Genomic DNA, 16490 nt, shown 5'->3' on the forward strand with positions numbered 1-16490 from the left:
CGGACTGATCGACACCAACATAGGGTGTCAGACAGCGCCGCGTTTCACTCGTGAGCATTTGCCCTGGGTTCCTAGAAGACGCGTGTCTGAATAAAAACCACGCTCTCTCAATCTTGCCGGTAAGCATGATATTGACTCTTGCCCAACCGCCAGAATTATCCTTTCAGACGTAGGATAGACACTTATCCTGGGTTTATATTTCAGCTGCCGGATTGCCCTATTCAGAACCGGCAAGTGATCTACATGTAGCCCTTCAACGAAGCTACTGAAATTAACCATTTCAGGTAATGGCATCTTTTGTTTTTTCCATTCATTCACCTTTTTGGAAGCGGCATAATACTGAGGGTTTTCATTATTGTTCGGTCCTTCACTCCTCAGGTTCATTAATTGGTGAAGAGTTACCTGACCGATAATTCACATTGGAATTGACTAAAAGCCACCGGCTCTTAAAGACATGTAGTGGTACATGTGCTTACGCTTAGGATAGGAACCCTATATACATTGAAGAGGTAATTATCTAATACTCTTTGTCCTTGGTGTGAACTTTGTGGAATATACATGTTCTTATACATAGGTTCCTTATTGATTTTCCTGAACATCTGGACAATACCTCTATTGGATACATAAGGACTGAGTTACTTTGGAGTGGAAATAACGTCCATTACATCCCGTGAAGGGTAAGCATTCTTGGAATTCTGCCCTTATTTTAAATGGATTAGGCAACAGCTTCAACCCTCATGGTTGTTTATATTTTCCGTAGGGTCATCAATGAGATCCCTTGCCCCGTCCTATCTGTCCTGAAGAAGACTCGCATGGCCCAGGCATAACCAACCGCAAGGCCGCAAGACGAGTCGAAACGTCGACACCCACTGACACCCACTAAAAAACATGGACCACTAATGTTATCCCCTTCTATGATATAGTGCAGACATTTTTTACATCTCATGTCTTAGAATAACATTAAAGACTGCATACTGACTTATTGAAGTGGCCAGGATATATTGTTCCGGTCTTCATTGGCTGGTGTTTTTTGAATCATTGAGAATAACTCTATAATTCTGTGTGATTTCTTTTCCTTTCATCTTATCACGTTCACGCTCTTTTGACACTTCTTTTTTACTCTACTGCACGCTCTTAATACGGGGCAATGTATATAAAATGTACATAATACTGTGAATTCGCTTTTCATTACGACAATAGATTAAAAATATTGCATATATTTGGAGCTTGTTGCTGTTGCCTATTTTTTCCTCTTTTTGTTCATCATTAATTGAGTAAGGCTGTTTAGATAATATACGCCTCTAACTGTATAAGTTTTGACCTATTGCTTTCATGAAATAGATTGGTCTCGGACCATTGTTTGTTTATATCAAAAGTCAAAGATCGGCACACTGTGAGGCAAATTATCAAGGTGGAAGGAGACCCCTCTTATATGCACACAAGTGCTCCCCTCGAGCCTAGCTCTGATCTGGACACGCTCCGGTTAGCGTTCTGTGAGGCCAAGGATTGATGCAGGGCTGAGAACGCGATGGGCGAGGCAACCGGCAACTCCAATTGAAAGTCGGCGCCTTGCGCATGCGCACAGCGTATGGGGCCCGCACTTGCCTGCTCCCTGTGCGCGAGCGACTCGCGTCTGCCTCCTCCTGCTCCACCGCCCCCTGTCACGCACAAAGCGCTCAGCCAACTTGCGCTAAATGCGCGCGCTCAACACAATCCAAAAGCATTCAAAACGCCGTATAAATGTACAGAACACTAACGGGGCACTACCATTGAAAGCGCCCAAGCGCTACCATTACAAATACCCCGCAAATGCCAATACCATCAGTCAAAATAGAAAATCTGGGAAAAGGCACTTAACTCGCTGCTGCAGCAGAAAAGAAAGAGGAGGTCTTCCTGTTTACAGAGACTGTTATGTATTGGACTAGACAGTGATTGGTGCAGGCCAGTGGAGGGGTTGTCCTTCCGGGGTCATGCCAGTTTAAAGTTTTATTGGCTGCTGTTATTGTCAGTAAAGATTAGAGAAGCATAATCCTCGCCTCCGTGGACTGACATAGAATTTCCTTAACAGAATGACAAAGTTGATAAACATCAAATACAGTTCAGCGGAGAGCGGCAGCAAGTGAATGAACTCCGTGCCAAGTGAAGACAATTGACAGTCAGCTATTCCAGTGAACTTAGGAGGCACGATATTTGTGGTGCAGTTTGAATAAAAAGAAGAAATCTTTGTATCGTTGTCGCCAAATGAAATTAGTAATAATCCTTAAAATGAAGTAAATCCAAGTAAACGAGTAGTGATGAGTTTTAGTAGGTTTATTTGAAGTTCAATTTGAAGTCAACACTAGAGTGCGTCCTTCCTTCTTGAAGTCTAAACAAAGTCTCCCAGTTGAGAATCGTTCATACTTCATGAAGGAAGTTAGACGTACGAGAATGCACATTTAGCGAATGCTTATCTGACAAACCATAACATAGCATGCGCACATAACAAGAGCTGCGCGCATAACAAGAGCTGCGCGCATGCCAGAACCAGAATGTTTCCATGGAAGGAAACAGAATGTATGAAAGAGAACGCATTACATGAAAGCATCATTACACCTCCTGCGTCAGACAATTGTGTGTGTCGCAGCTACGGGGAGAGATGGCAATGAAACAGGCGAGTGGGTAACAAACAAATAAACAAGAGGAAGATTGGTATCAGCATACTGCGGAAAAGGATGAGAGAATGCTTGGGTATGGGTCCTTGGGATGCCACATGGCAGGGACAACGAAGGGGCAGGTAACAACCGCCATCGTGGCAAGAACCTGGCCTCACAGGTAACAGAACAACAATGCCCAGAAAAGGCCCTTGGCATGCCTCACTGAATGGACACACAAAGGGCGGGGACAGCAACCAGGATGACCAAGAAATGGCATCGCACAAGGATAGAATGAGAAGAATGCCTAAAACAGGGTACTTGGGATGCATCATGGCAGGGGCCCTGGAAAGCAAATAAAGGGCCAAGAGATGGTCAGCACTGGGTGGACACGTCACTTACTTCCCAGGCACGGCCAATGGTGCACAAATGCCAGACAATGGTCAAAAGTGGGGCCCGAAGCTACGACTCGCTGTACCAAGGAGGCAGCAGAAAGAGCTGTCACAACAGGACTCATGGCAATGAGCTAAGTGATGTATGTCCAGCCAATGACTGTTAGATCATTTATGTCTGGTCACGATACAGTATCTTATGACTTTAACGGATGGATTATCAATGAATGACCCGATGGACTTATAAGATAGATGCATGTCCTGAAACTTAATGATGACCGGTTCTTTGTTTCATAATTGTGAATAATGTAATAAACTGTGGCCATTCTATAGCCAAAGAAGGTCTGTTGTGTCCTTTGTGGGGAGGCAATAGACTGGGAACAGCTATAGGGCCTGAGGGAAGCTTGACCCATTTGGGGGTTTATTACAATAATGCAATAGGACCAGTGGTCGACGTGGGGGAGATCTGAGGGGCATGGCAGGTCCATACTTTTTTTAATTTTAGAAAAACAGTTCCCCTACTTTTTGTGAAAAGACTACCATCCCGGACTGTTAGTTCCAAGAGTGGAAAAGCCTTCATGCCAGGGCGCCTGTTTCCCTGGAAGAACTGTAAATGCGTGCAACTGGACAATCTGCAAATGTAAAGGGTGCCTGGAAGCCGGCAGTGGCCTAATTGATGGAATTACTTAAAGGTTTCTGATGGTATAACTGTATTCTTTTTTTAGGGGCATTGTAAGGAGCCTTCCAGCTAAGCTGTGAAGTGTGTGCTTTTAAAAGATAAAAGACAGTTATAAAAAAAATTGCAATACGTACAGTCTGCACAAAAAATCTATATTTTGGAACACTATTTATCTTAAACCTTTGTGCGCATTTTCTAACAGTCTATCATATACTGTGTGTAATGCAAGTTTAAAGTAATGACTTGCATGTTCACATTGCTTTCTGTCACAGAAAGTGGCACTAAACATACACAAGTCACTATTCTCCACTCTACCAACCAGGATTCAATGATGTGGCTCTCTGGTGCAGTAGTGCATTAACTGATAGAGGGTTCATAATGTATGATAGTGCATTTACAACTGATTAACATACCTTATATTTAGTTTTAATTGAAGTTGTGCGTTATTTTATACGTAGTTACCTGAGGTTGAAAGACTGTAAAAAAGTTCACAATATTTGTTTTTTTAGCCACAGCTTTGACCACACACTCACCACCGTTGGGCACAGTATCACGGTTCTCATACTTTTTTTAATGCACTTTGACCAGTCGTTGGGACTGTCATGAGACAAAAACTGCTCTGCAGGATGATGACAGGCCTTCAGTCCGTCGGTCTGTGTCTCAGCCAGCAGCGCCATTGCCCAGAAGTAACTCCGCCGGACCCCTGCAGGTCAGGGGACAGTGTTCCTCTTCCTAGGAGTTGCTGGTTAGAGGTGGCAGACCCGTAAGCAGAGAACGGCCCATGACCAGGGTTCAATTCCCGACGCGACAGGGTCGTGGACCAGGGTCAAAAACGGACTCGATAATTCTCGCCTCGGTGCCTACTCTAACCAGGGATCACACTCGGCAACTCTGGGCATTAAGCTTGCCTCATCTCTACAATGGCCCCCCACAGACGCCGGGGATGCCTGGTTTCACCTTGGAGATACCCAGAAAGGGACCATCTCACAGGGAAAACCAGGACGGGTTCCCCAGCCGTCTTCAGCGCCAGGATACTCCATGGAGTCGCAGTGCGCTTTAAGAGTACACCCACATAAGGCTCGTATATTCAAACTTAAGTACAGCAGCAGGCATCAACCCCCTGCCAACCGCATAGGAGTTAGATTTCCACAGAAGAAGAGAATAAAATACAAGAATGGTGGCACCAGATAGACATACAAAAGGGGTTGTCTCATTGTAGTCTCCTGTCTAGTTGCTGTTTTAGTGTTAGTAAAAAGCAGGGGAATAACAGAGCCCACCACAGTGTGTAGGGGGGCCAAGGTTTCTTGTTTTGGAAGGTGCCTCCTCACCCTCCAAGTCATGCCATTGAATGCCTTGCAGAATGCGTGCAAGGGCATGGAATAAGAAATAGTTAAATGCTTGGGAAAGCCACTCTGCGGTACCAAGGAGGCTCCTGCAGTTAATGGGGGGCCCAACTATTCCGGGTCGGGGGCCATTGAGCCCATTCTGCAGGGGTGTAGAAAAAGGTAGGGCTAGGACCTTTCTCAAGATTTGCCCGGCGCTAACCGCCCTTGTACCATTCAAGTTTACCAAGCAATGAGGCAGGCGCCGGAGACCAGAAGGCAGGAAACAGAAGTTTATTCCGACGGAGCAGAACACATCAGATCAGACAACAAGGTATCGTCTCGAGGTGCTCTAACAGCCACTCAGAGGCCTGGCCTCTTATACACTGGTTTATGGCATGTGACCTTCCTTTAATACAATCACAACTTTGTAAGGCATGGGAAAAGACATCCCCGTAATCCTCGTGTTAATCCCACCCCCATATACATTCACAATGGAGGTCCTCAACCTGCTGATAAGAGAGAGAGTCATCACGCAGCTGAGTGTTTCGTCAAGTCTTAGGATGTGTGCGCCTGATTATGTCACAGGGGGGTGGGGAGCCCTGGATCAATAGAGGGTCCTTTGAAGGAGAGCGACCTCGTGCAATAAGGGGCAGTAAATGATATCTCCCGGCTTAGGCAGTGGCCTCGGACCTGTGTGGACAGTCGGACACGGGGTGAGGGGTCATCAATGGAGTGGTATTCATGCCGCATGAACAATCCAGCGCAGAGGGGAGGTTTATCAACAGAGGGGCATTCATGGGAGGAGAGGAGGTGTTGGTCAGGCGCTGGCGTGACTTCCCAAGGACAGGGTCATGCAGAAGGGTCATGCTCATAAAGAGGAGGGAGGGGGAGCCAGGGTGCGCGGAGGATGCTTGCTGGGTCACAGGGGCGCGCTGGCGATCGACCGTGGGCAGGGAGATCATGATATCTAAGATGGCTGCCGTGCACGTAATACATAGGTGACCCAGAATGGCTGCCGTGCGCGTAGTGCATAGGTGACAAGCTGGCGCAGATGATGTTCAGATCGCAAACTAAAATTCCACAGTCCTCCCTTTTAACATGTCTCGCCAACTTGTCAGTTCGGATTTATCTCCATAAGGCCACGTAGTTCTACTTCATAGAGGGGGCTCATGTGCTCTTTTCGGAAGTCCAAAGTCTTTGGGCACATGTAGCTAGAAAGAAGGCCGAACAATGGTGGCAGACATTGGATACCTAAGCAACACCCACATAATATTACAATAGGTATCAGCACGAAGGAAAACAACTTCCAACCCCAATTTTTCAAAGTGTCCCAAAACCAGCTCCCAAGCGACCATCCTTCCTGCTCTTGGTGAACCTCTGAGGACAGTCTGTGGAGGTGTTCAATGGCTTTGTAGACTGAAGGCGAGTTGTCAGGCACGTAGGTGCAGCAGCTGGATCCGATGATGCGGCATGCTCCTCCTCGGTCGGCCAGGACCACGTCTAAGACAAGACGATTTTGGAGGGTCACGAGGCGGACCGCCTGAAGCTCCGCAGTGTTGTTGGCGAGGATGCCAGCCGTGATGTTGATCGTTGTTTCTACTGCCTGGGTCAGGTGTCGGATAGAACGGCTGTTTGCCATTGGGCCCCACAGAGGAACAAGTCCCTTTGCTGCATCCAGGAACTGTGCTCCAGTGGAGTCGGCTTGCCCAAGGTCGTCTGCACGCCTCTGCCGGTGGTGGTTGGCAGGGGCTACATATGTGGGTGGAAGAACGAAGGCAATATAACAGGTGCCCTTCCAGCCTTTCGGGAGCCAGGTGTAAGCCTTGGTGCCACACACAAAGTACATGTTTGGAGAAGCAACAAAGGAAGGGGGGTCAGCTGAGTCCAATGTTCTGGTGATTCGGCAGGCGCTGTGACCCACCAGCTGCGTTCCATGGCCTTCGAGACACACGAGACCTGTGACATTGATAACGGACAGGGCCACAGTTAGAGTGGCAGTAGTTTGCTTTTGCAGATGAGTGAAGGTGGTTCTGGCTGGATTGTGGAGCACCTGTACTTCGACTCGTTCTTTGGCTGGAATGTCTTTGATGAAGGTAGCGCCTGCGAGCGCAGGACACAGGGCAGCTGGGGTCGTTCCTATTTTGTTCAGCCAAAACCCAGAGTAGAAGTGTGACACTGTCCGGCTGGAGGTGGCGTTGTCCCTGTGGCTCTCTTGCATGAGGATCAACCAGGCGAGGCAAGAGCCGTGAACTGAGAAGGGTGAAGGGATGAAGGGGATGGAGTGTCCAGTGGCATGCGGGAGCAACCCACAGATCCAACAGTTCGTAGCATTTGCAGCAAGGTTATGTTGGTGCAACAGTTGCACGAAGGAATTGTTCCAGAATTCCCTGCGCCTTTCTCGGAGCTGAGGCGACAGAGAGATTAGGTGATGCTCTTTCAGAGGTGTTGGCTGTGCAGTAGGTAGCAATGTCTCATGAGCCGGTGTGCTCTCTTCCAGAATCCAGAAGGAGGTCATGAGAAGGAGGCAGAAGAGGAAGACAATGAAGAGTGCAATTGTCTTCGATTTGTGCAGGTTGTCAGTCTTTGGATTTCTATACTGGGTATTTCCCGTTGCTTCCATCATCTTCTTATCTGGCGCTTCCATCATCTTCTTATTTGGCGCTTCCATCACCTTCAAGGGGCTCGGTAGTGGGCAGAACCACAGACCTTGTTTAGCCTCTCTCCCGGCAACCCTTGATTGTGTGTAGGTCACCGTTCTGAGATTTTAACTTAGTCCGTGGCCTACTTAGCCGAGACTCCCTCCTTTCGACGCAGGAAATACCCTTCTCTGGATGGCACAGTAGGATCAGAAAATTTTGCAAGTTCGAGTGCCCCAGTATCTGGATAACAGTCCAATATCGGTCGGTCTTTGTTCAGGAGCTCTTCTTGGGTGCTGACGTTTTCTGTCGTGGCCAGGTTTTCAGGGACCTTCCGACAATGATGCGCGTGCAGCCAGTGCTTTTTCCCCTCCACTCGGAGTGCCGTTCGGGTGGTGATCAGCACTTGCCAGGGGCCCGTCCACCGAGGTTCCAGACTCTTGGTTCGCTGGAAATTTCGTATCAATACGAAATTTCCCGGTTGGATGTCGTGACCGGGGCCCCTGGAAGCATCGGGGATGGCCTGCTGCACCTGTTGATGAATGACAGACAACGTTTTAGTCAATTTGCACAAATAATCAGATAGTAGGACGTCTGGGACATCATGAATGGAGGTCGGTTTGGGAGCAGTCCAGAGATTCATAGGCCGCCCAAACACGACCTCGTAGGGGGTCAAATGGTGCTTGGTGGGAGTGGAGCGCATTGATAACAAAGCCAGTGGGAGGGCATCCGGCCAGTTAAGTCCAGTGGTGGCCACGATTTTTGACAATTTCAGCTTCAGTGTGGCATTATGGCGTTCCACTAGACCGGCGGATTGGGGGTGGAAGACCGCATGGAATCGTTGCTTCACCCCCAACCCCTTCAGGATTAGTTGGATAACCTCAGCTATGAAGTGGGGGCCATTGTCGCTCCATAAAATTCGGCAAAGGCCATAGCGAGGGAAGAATTCCTTCAGTAGTACTTTGGCAGTAGTCATGGCAGTGTTGTCACGGGTTGGATAGGCTTCTACCCATTTGCTGAAGGCACATACGATGACTAGTACATACTTCAGGTTTTGGCATCTCTCTAGTTGGATATAATCCATCTGAAGGACCTCAAAGGGGTGATTGGGGGTCCCAAACCCTCCCCGGGGCACTACAGTCCCTTTCCCGGGGTTGTGTTGCAGACAGATAAGGCACTGCTGAACTAGGCGTCTGGCTGAGTCAGGGATTTTGTCGTTATGCCAGACTTTGGAAATGAGTTCGATCATGGGTGCAGATCCTATGTGTGCGGGGGAGTGGGCCATGGTCAGTATGGGAATCAGATATGAGTCGGGCAGCATCCATTTGCTTGCATCCTTTGTTCGCCAACAACCTTCCTCATCCTTCAAACCCACCCCTGCCCATTTAGTCAGCTCGTGAGGGGTGCTGGCCGATTGTATGTCTCTGATCATTGTCCTTGTGTCACTCCATGTTTCCGCTTGTGACCTGGTCACGTACATGCGTGTCATCGTCCTATTCTCGGCTGTGGTTCGTGCAGTAATGTCGGCCAATGCATTCCCTTGTCCAACTAAGTCTGTCACCCTCTTGTGTGCCTGACATTTTATCACCGCTAATCGTTTGGGGAGGAGAACTGCTTCAATCAGGGCGGAGACTAAATCTCCGTGGAGGATCGGGGTGCCGTGGGACGTCAGGAATCCCCTCTCCCTCCACAGGAGCCCAAAATGGTGGACCACTCCGAAGGCATACTGGCTGTCCGTATATACGTTCGTGGTGGTCCCTGCGGCTATGATGCATGCTCGAGTGAGGGCTATCAGCTCTGCTGCTTGGGCAGATCGTTGTGTGATGCAGGCTGTCTCAACTACTGTTCGGGCTGTCGTTACTGCATAGGCAGCTGAAGTGGTGCCATCTGGGAGTTTGATGCAAGAGCCGTCTACCCATAGCTCTCCATCGGGGTCAGGGAAAGCAGTGTCTCGGAGGTCAATCCTACTCCTAGTTTGTTCGTCCGTGAGGGTCACACAGTCGTGGATGGGAGGAATGTCAGGGTCATTTTCAGGCAGGGGTAACAAGGTGGCAGGATTCAAAGTCGTGCATCTTTTTAGGGTGATGTGGGGTGCAAGTAGCGTCAGTTCATACCCTGTCAGTCGTGCGCTAGTCAGGTGCTGGGTCTTTGTCTGATTCAAGAGGGTGTCGACTGCATGGGGTACTAGCACTGTGAGGGAGTTGGAAAGTACAATTCCCTCGCTCTGACGGATAGAGACAGCAGCGGCGGCTACTGCTCGAAGGCAGGCAGGCAAAGCTCTGGCTACAGGATCAAGAGTGGCGGAGAAGTAGGCACAAGGGCGCTGCTTAGGACCAATTGATTGAGTTAGGACAGACAATGCGCATCCCTCCCTTTCGTGGGTGAAGAGGGAGAAGGGTTTGGAGTAATCCGGCGTTCCGAGGACGGGCGCTGAGCAGAGTGCATCCCGTAATTCCTTAAAAGAGGCTTGACACTCAGCGGTCCAAGGAAACGGGGAGGGGGCATCCTTGGTCAGTAGGGCAAGTAATGGTTTCACAATGAGGCTGTAGTTAGGCAACCACTGTCTGCAAAAAGATGTCAGGCCAACCAAAGAGCGGACCTGCTTTTGTGTTTTCAGGATGGGGGTATCTAGGATGGTTTGGATTCGGTCGGGTGTAAGTTTTCTCCCTTCTTTGGACAGAAGATGGCCTAGGTAAGTCACCTGTGGCTGGCAGAACTGTAACTTCTTTTTGGAGACTTTATGGCCATTTTCTGCAAGAAAGTGTAGGAGTTGAACGGTGGCTGTCGTTGCAAGCGGGGTGGTGTCAGCCGCCAAAAGGATATCATCGACATATTGGATCAACACCACTCCCTCTGGTAGCTGGAAGGCATCCAGCTGTCTTTTGAGGGCCTGGCTGTAAATGCTGGGACTTTCAGTGTACCCCTGGGGAGCTCTACAGAATCGGTACGAACGGGATTTTAAAGTGAAGCCGAAGAGATAACGGCTGTCTGGATGGATGGGGATAGAGAAAAACGCGTTCTTAAGGTCGATAACAGTGAAGGTGGTGGCAGTGGACGGGATGAGGGTCAGAATGGTGGTGATATCAGAGACCACAGGATATTGGGGTACAACCACTTTGTTAATCTCTCGCAAGTCGATGATGAAGCGGTACGCTTTCTCATCTCCTTCACCTTGCTTCTTAACAATAGGTAGGATTGGGCTGTTGCAGACGTTGCTAACCACTTCTTCAACCACTCCTGCGTCTACCAGAGACTGAATGATCGCTACCAGTGCCTTCTCACCCTCTGGCGATATCCGATACTGCGGGAGTTTCGGGAGCATAGCGTCCTGTCGTACAGTTATGTGAATAGGGTCAATCATCATTCGCCCCACATCAGAGTCATTTTTGGCCCACAGGTACGAAGGTAGGGTGTCAAGCAGGGATAGGTCAGCGTCAGTTATAGAGCACATGTGTCGTGGGGGACGGGATCTGGGCATGTCTGGGTTGTCGTACAGGATGACTCGTATTCCATCTGGGGAACACCTAATGGTAGCTCGAAAATGCTTCAGTAAGTCAATGCCCATAATGGCGTCAGGGGAGTTGGAGGAGAGGAGAAATGTCGCGTCAGTAGTGTTATTTTCTAGGTCAAAGGTAATAGGTACGGACAGGGGGTTAGTGGAGGGCGTCCCATCGAAACCTATCGACGTTATGTGTGAGCCAGACAAGGGTGCCCTTGGAATCAGTCGTTTTGATAACACACTACGTGTCGCCCCAGTGTCTACCAAGAATGGAGACTCTGTACCCAAGACCTTAGCGGTGACATAAGGACCTTGCTGGTCAACACAGAGCTCGACTGGATCCCTCCCTTGCCCCTGGCAGTCCTATGCAAAGTCGGGGGCATGTTCACCTTCGGATAGCTGATATTGGTTCTGTCGGGGACGGTCAAATGTGTTCAGTCTTCCTGATCTGTCATTATTGGTGTCGTTGGGGCTCCCTCGTCCCTGTATTCTATTCCTCGGACCACCCGCCACATCCCTGGAATCCCTATTTCTATTCATCTCTAGCAGAACCGGACACTGGGATTTCCAATGGCCGAGCCCTTTGCAGAAGGCGCATTGGTCATTGCTAATGTCTCTCCGTCCAGTGTGGGATGTTGGGGTGTGATCTTTAGGAGGTAGATCTCTGGGGGTGGTTGATTGGTAGTTCCCCCTTTGGTGTTCCCGTCCTAGCGCTATACCCTGTATCTGGGCTATCATTACCCTTTCCTTCAAATCTTTCTTCTTTTTCTCGGACGCCCTATCATTCTCATTCTTTTGGTGCTCGTAATACTGAGCCATCTGAAGGATGGCTGCGGGTTTGGAGGCTCCCCAACTACTCTCACTCGTCTGCAGTTTTTGGGAGACTTCTTGTGTTAGTCCCTTTACATAATTTTGCACAAACAGGTGTTGTCCGGTTGCGGTGGTCATGTCTTGGCCACTGTAGTCGGAGAACACTGTCTCGAATCGGGAGAAGTATTCTGACACATCCTCCTGGGGTTTCTGTCGACAGGCCGTGACTATCGACCAGTCTACTTTTCTTTCCGGGACCAGGGTTTTTAACTTCTGGACCAGTTTGTCTGGGAGTTCCAGTATGTCCTTCACTGGTTTACTCCCTGGCTCTCGCTGTCTATCGAGTTTACCGAGTTGGTCCCAGGTATGTCCAAACAGATCCGTGTGGTCGACTTTCTGGATTTGCTTCCACACATCAGCTGGCAGGCATAACCCAAAGAACAAGTCAATATCTGCTAAAGTCATTATTGTCGAACCCAAGGCTGTGCCTAATTCAGTATAAAATGCCGTCGGGTTCTTTCTTAAGTCGGGCAAGGTTTGCTTGAAGGTTAGGATGTCTTGTCGGTCCCATGGTTGGTAAACCCAATTGTACACAACCCTTCCCTTTGCATGTTCATTATTAATATCATCGCTCGTTCCCTGGCCCCGTGGCGGGATCCAGTAAGGAGCCGCTTCTCTGATAGGCATCATAGTATTGGCTACCTCTGCCGAGGTTGTTTCAGGGGCCGTAACCTTGGTTTCTGGTTTCTGTTCTGCGAGGTGGCGGAAGACCTCAAGCATTTGCATGAAGAGCTCCGTCGCCTCACGTTCAGTCCCATCTCCGACATCAATCTTCCTATACAGTGTTGTTAGTTTAGCGGGACCCTTACTCTGATACCTATCTTCATACGCGTTCAGGGTGTGGAAGCTGAATCGCAAAATGAAATGCCGTCTGTGGCTGTCGGCATGTGAATTATACACGCTCATAGTGTATTCTTCGCTTTCCCTTCGTTCTACTAGTGTCTTTGCTATTTTGTCGATCCCATCCCGCTCATCTTTGCTCAACCTATTTGATCTGGCTGGTGGTTGCTTGCTAGCCTCGGGGTCGCCTAATGAAGTTGTTAATGCGGCTGGTGCGGAGGCCGTGAGGGCCGGTGCACTAGCACTAGGGTCACTTTCACTCACACTCGGGGCTTGCAGGTTTTGTTGGCTGGGAGCATATGGAGGGGGCATGTAGATGATTGGGGGACCTAGCAATAACTCATCGTTTGCCCGTTGTTTGGAGGGTAGTTCAGGGTAGAGCGCAGAGGGGGTCCTAACAGGACATTGGCCTGTTGACCCCGATTCTTGGTTTTGTGTAGCTTCGTTTCTTTCTTTTATTTCCTCTTCTAGTTGCTTTGCGGCTAGGTGGGCTGCCTTTCGTAATTCTTTCCCTACTTTTGCTTCTTCTCTTTTCTTTCGTTGTTCCGTTTCTTTGCGCCACATGCCGATACTGTCGAGCATGGTGGGCGTGGTCTTATTTTTCTGGAGCGCTATTTCTAATGTTTTTATTTTATTTTCACTAAAGGAACCTATCAGTGGCCACTGACTTTCAGGGTTCTTTTTCGTGTATTTATGCCATAGTCTAGTGTAAGCTATAGCGACTAGTCCATACTTAGTGAACATGTCCTTATTAGGGGTGCCCTCCAGTGGAGCTGGATGGTTCATCTCTAATAAGCGGTCCGGGCTAAACAGGCTACCAACCAGTGGGGAGAAGATAGGCATGACGGTTTACACCGGGGACAAAAGTCTGCACTACCTATCTTATCACAGCGGGCAAAGACTAGGCAGAATATTTCTATTCTCCGTTGTTTGGCGGCGGTGAATACCTCAAACGAACCAATACCGAACAATCGGCCAATCAAACAATTCAGTGGGGAGAATAAGTGGGCACGAAAAGTTATCGCTACCCACTCTTTCTCTACCTGCAAAGAGAGACCTTGTTCTTCCCTGTTTGCAGACAAAGAATCTCCAGACAATAATCCACGAACGACAGTTCGGGAAACAGTGGGGGAGGAAGATAGGCACGACGGATTACAATGGGGACAAAAGTCTGCGTTACCTATCCTTCACTGTTTGCAAAGAGAGAGCCTGTTTGTTTTTCCCCGTTTGCAGACAGCGAATCTCCAGAGGTTTCAACAAAGCGTAATACTAGTATTATCCAAACAAAAACAATTTTCCTCAATTCGTCGTGTTTACACGACCTTACCCGGACCGCATGGACGGTTTCCTGTCCCCTGGATCCAGCGCCCGATCGTCCTCTCTCCTTCGTGATGTTCGCGGCACTCCTGATGGTTCCCAGTCAGGACCGTAGATCACTCGAGAGAGGTCTGTTCAGAACTAGTGAAGGTCGGATGATCGGCTGTCAGACGAGGGTCTATCGGACATGAGCTCTTCCCGATCGTTGCAGTCGTTCACTCTGTCATCGGGACCTCTCCCACTGGATCCACGTGTCGCTGATGGGCCCCACGCTTTGGGACGCCAATTTGTAGAAAAAGGTAGGGCTAGGACCTTTCTCAAGATTTGCCCGGCGCTAACCGCCCTTGTACCATTCAAGTTTACCAAGCAATGAGGCAGGCGCCGGAGACCAGAAGGCAGGAAACAGAAGTTTATTCCGACGGAGCAGAACACATCAGATCAGACAACAAGGTATCGTCTCGAGGTGCTCTAACAGCCACTCAGAGGCCTGGCCTCTTATACACTGGTTTATGGCATGTGACCTTCCTTTAATACAATCACAACTTTGTAAGGCATGGGAAAAGACATCCCCGTAATCCTCGTGTTAATCCCACCCCCATATACATTCACAATGGAGGTCCTCAACCTGCTGATAAGAGAGAGAGTCATCACGCAGCTGAGTGTTTCGTCAAGTCTTAGGATGTGTGCGCCTGATTATGTCACAGGGGGGTGGGGAGCCCTGGATCAATAGAGGGTCCTTTGAAGGAGAGCGACCTCGTGCAATAAGGGGCAGTAAATGATATCTCCCGGCTTAGGCAGTGGCCTCGGACCTGTGTGGACAGTCGGACACGGGGTGAGGGGTCATCAATGGAGTGGTATTCATGCCGCATGAACAATCCAGCGCAGAGGGGAGGTTTATCAACAGAGGGGCATTCATGGGAGGAGAGGAGGTGTTGGTCAGGCGCTGGCGTGACTTCCCAAGGACAGGGTCATGCAGAAGGGTCATGCTCATAAAGAGGAGGGAGGGGGAGCCAGGGTGCGCGGAGGATGCTTGCTGGGTCACAGGGGTGCGCTGGCGATCGACCGTGGGCAGGGAGATCATGATATCTAAGATGGCTGCCGTGCACGTAATACATAGGTGACCCAGAATGGCTGCCGTGCGCGTAGTGCATAGGTGACAAGCTGGCGCAGATGATGTTCAGATCGCAAACTAAAATTCCACAGGGGAGCCCTGTCATTTTGCATCACGACACTGGTAAAAAGCACTGGTGTGTAGCTTGTGTCCTGAGGAAGTCCCTCATTGCTCGGCTGAGAACCTCCTGTATTTACCTAAATTGTATTTGTACAAAGCTGCGTTTACTTATCTTGTGACTTTTACTTCTCTATATTAATGAAACCCAGAACTTTGTTTGTTCCTCAGATTGTTGTCCTATCCTGACCCCCACTTGGCACCCCCATCTTTAGTTGTTTCTCTGTACCTCAGATTCACACCCCTACGTCACCTCACTAAGACGCGCCCCTACTCTACATGGGGACACCCTGGCATCATTTTCTAAGGCAGTGCAAGAGATTTGTTGAATGTTTCATCATATTGTTATGGAGTCCTTTAAAAGAAGGATGGGGTTGGATGTAAGACTCATATACTTCACTGAGCAATAATAGCTTGTTTTTTATAGCTCTTTGTATCGCACATGTGCTGTTTCTAAGCGCTTATAGTTACAATTACGATTACCTACTTTAATAGTACTCGGGTCATCGCCTTCAGAAAGATTGGAAGGCTGAGCTGACCTTACCAGATTTCAAACTGTTGAACTTGAAACCACTGCAGATGTCAGAGGTGAGCTTTTGATTTACTGTACCATCTTGTTGGCAAGTAAGTGAGGGTCTGAAAGACACCAAAGCAAGTGCTGGCAGCTGGTGTTGCCTGGTGTACAGCGAAGAGGGGGTGCTATAGGGTGACCAGATTTTCAGAACCAAAAAACGGGGCAGCCGTTGACATAGAAATAGGACTAAATATTGACACTGTACTAACCAGTGCCAATGTTTAGTCATCATATTTCCATGTCAATTACTATATATATATATATATGCCACAGGGGCAAGCACAAATATAACAAACAGATGGCGGAGTATAGAGCTTTGATGGTCAAGCTGCAAAAGAATCGCAATCTTATAATTCGCGCTTCTGATAAAGGAGGAAACATTGTGCTGATGCACAGAGAAATGTATCTAAAGGAAGCCCTATTGCAGCTTAATGACAGAACCTGTTATACAAAATTCACAGGATTAGAGCTGAAAGCTGTATATACGGACTGTCACAAAA

The sequence above is a fragment of the Lissotriton vulgaris genome, chromosome 5 (assembly GCF_964263255.1).
Source record: "Lissotriton vulgaris chromosome 5, aLisVul1.2, whole genome shotgun sequence".
NCBI classification, from domain to species: Eukaryota; Metazoa; Chordata; class Amphibia; order Caudata; family Salamandridae; genus Lissotriton; species Lissotriton vulgaris.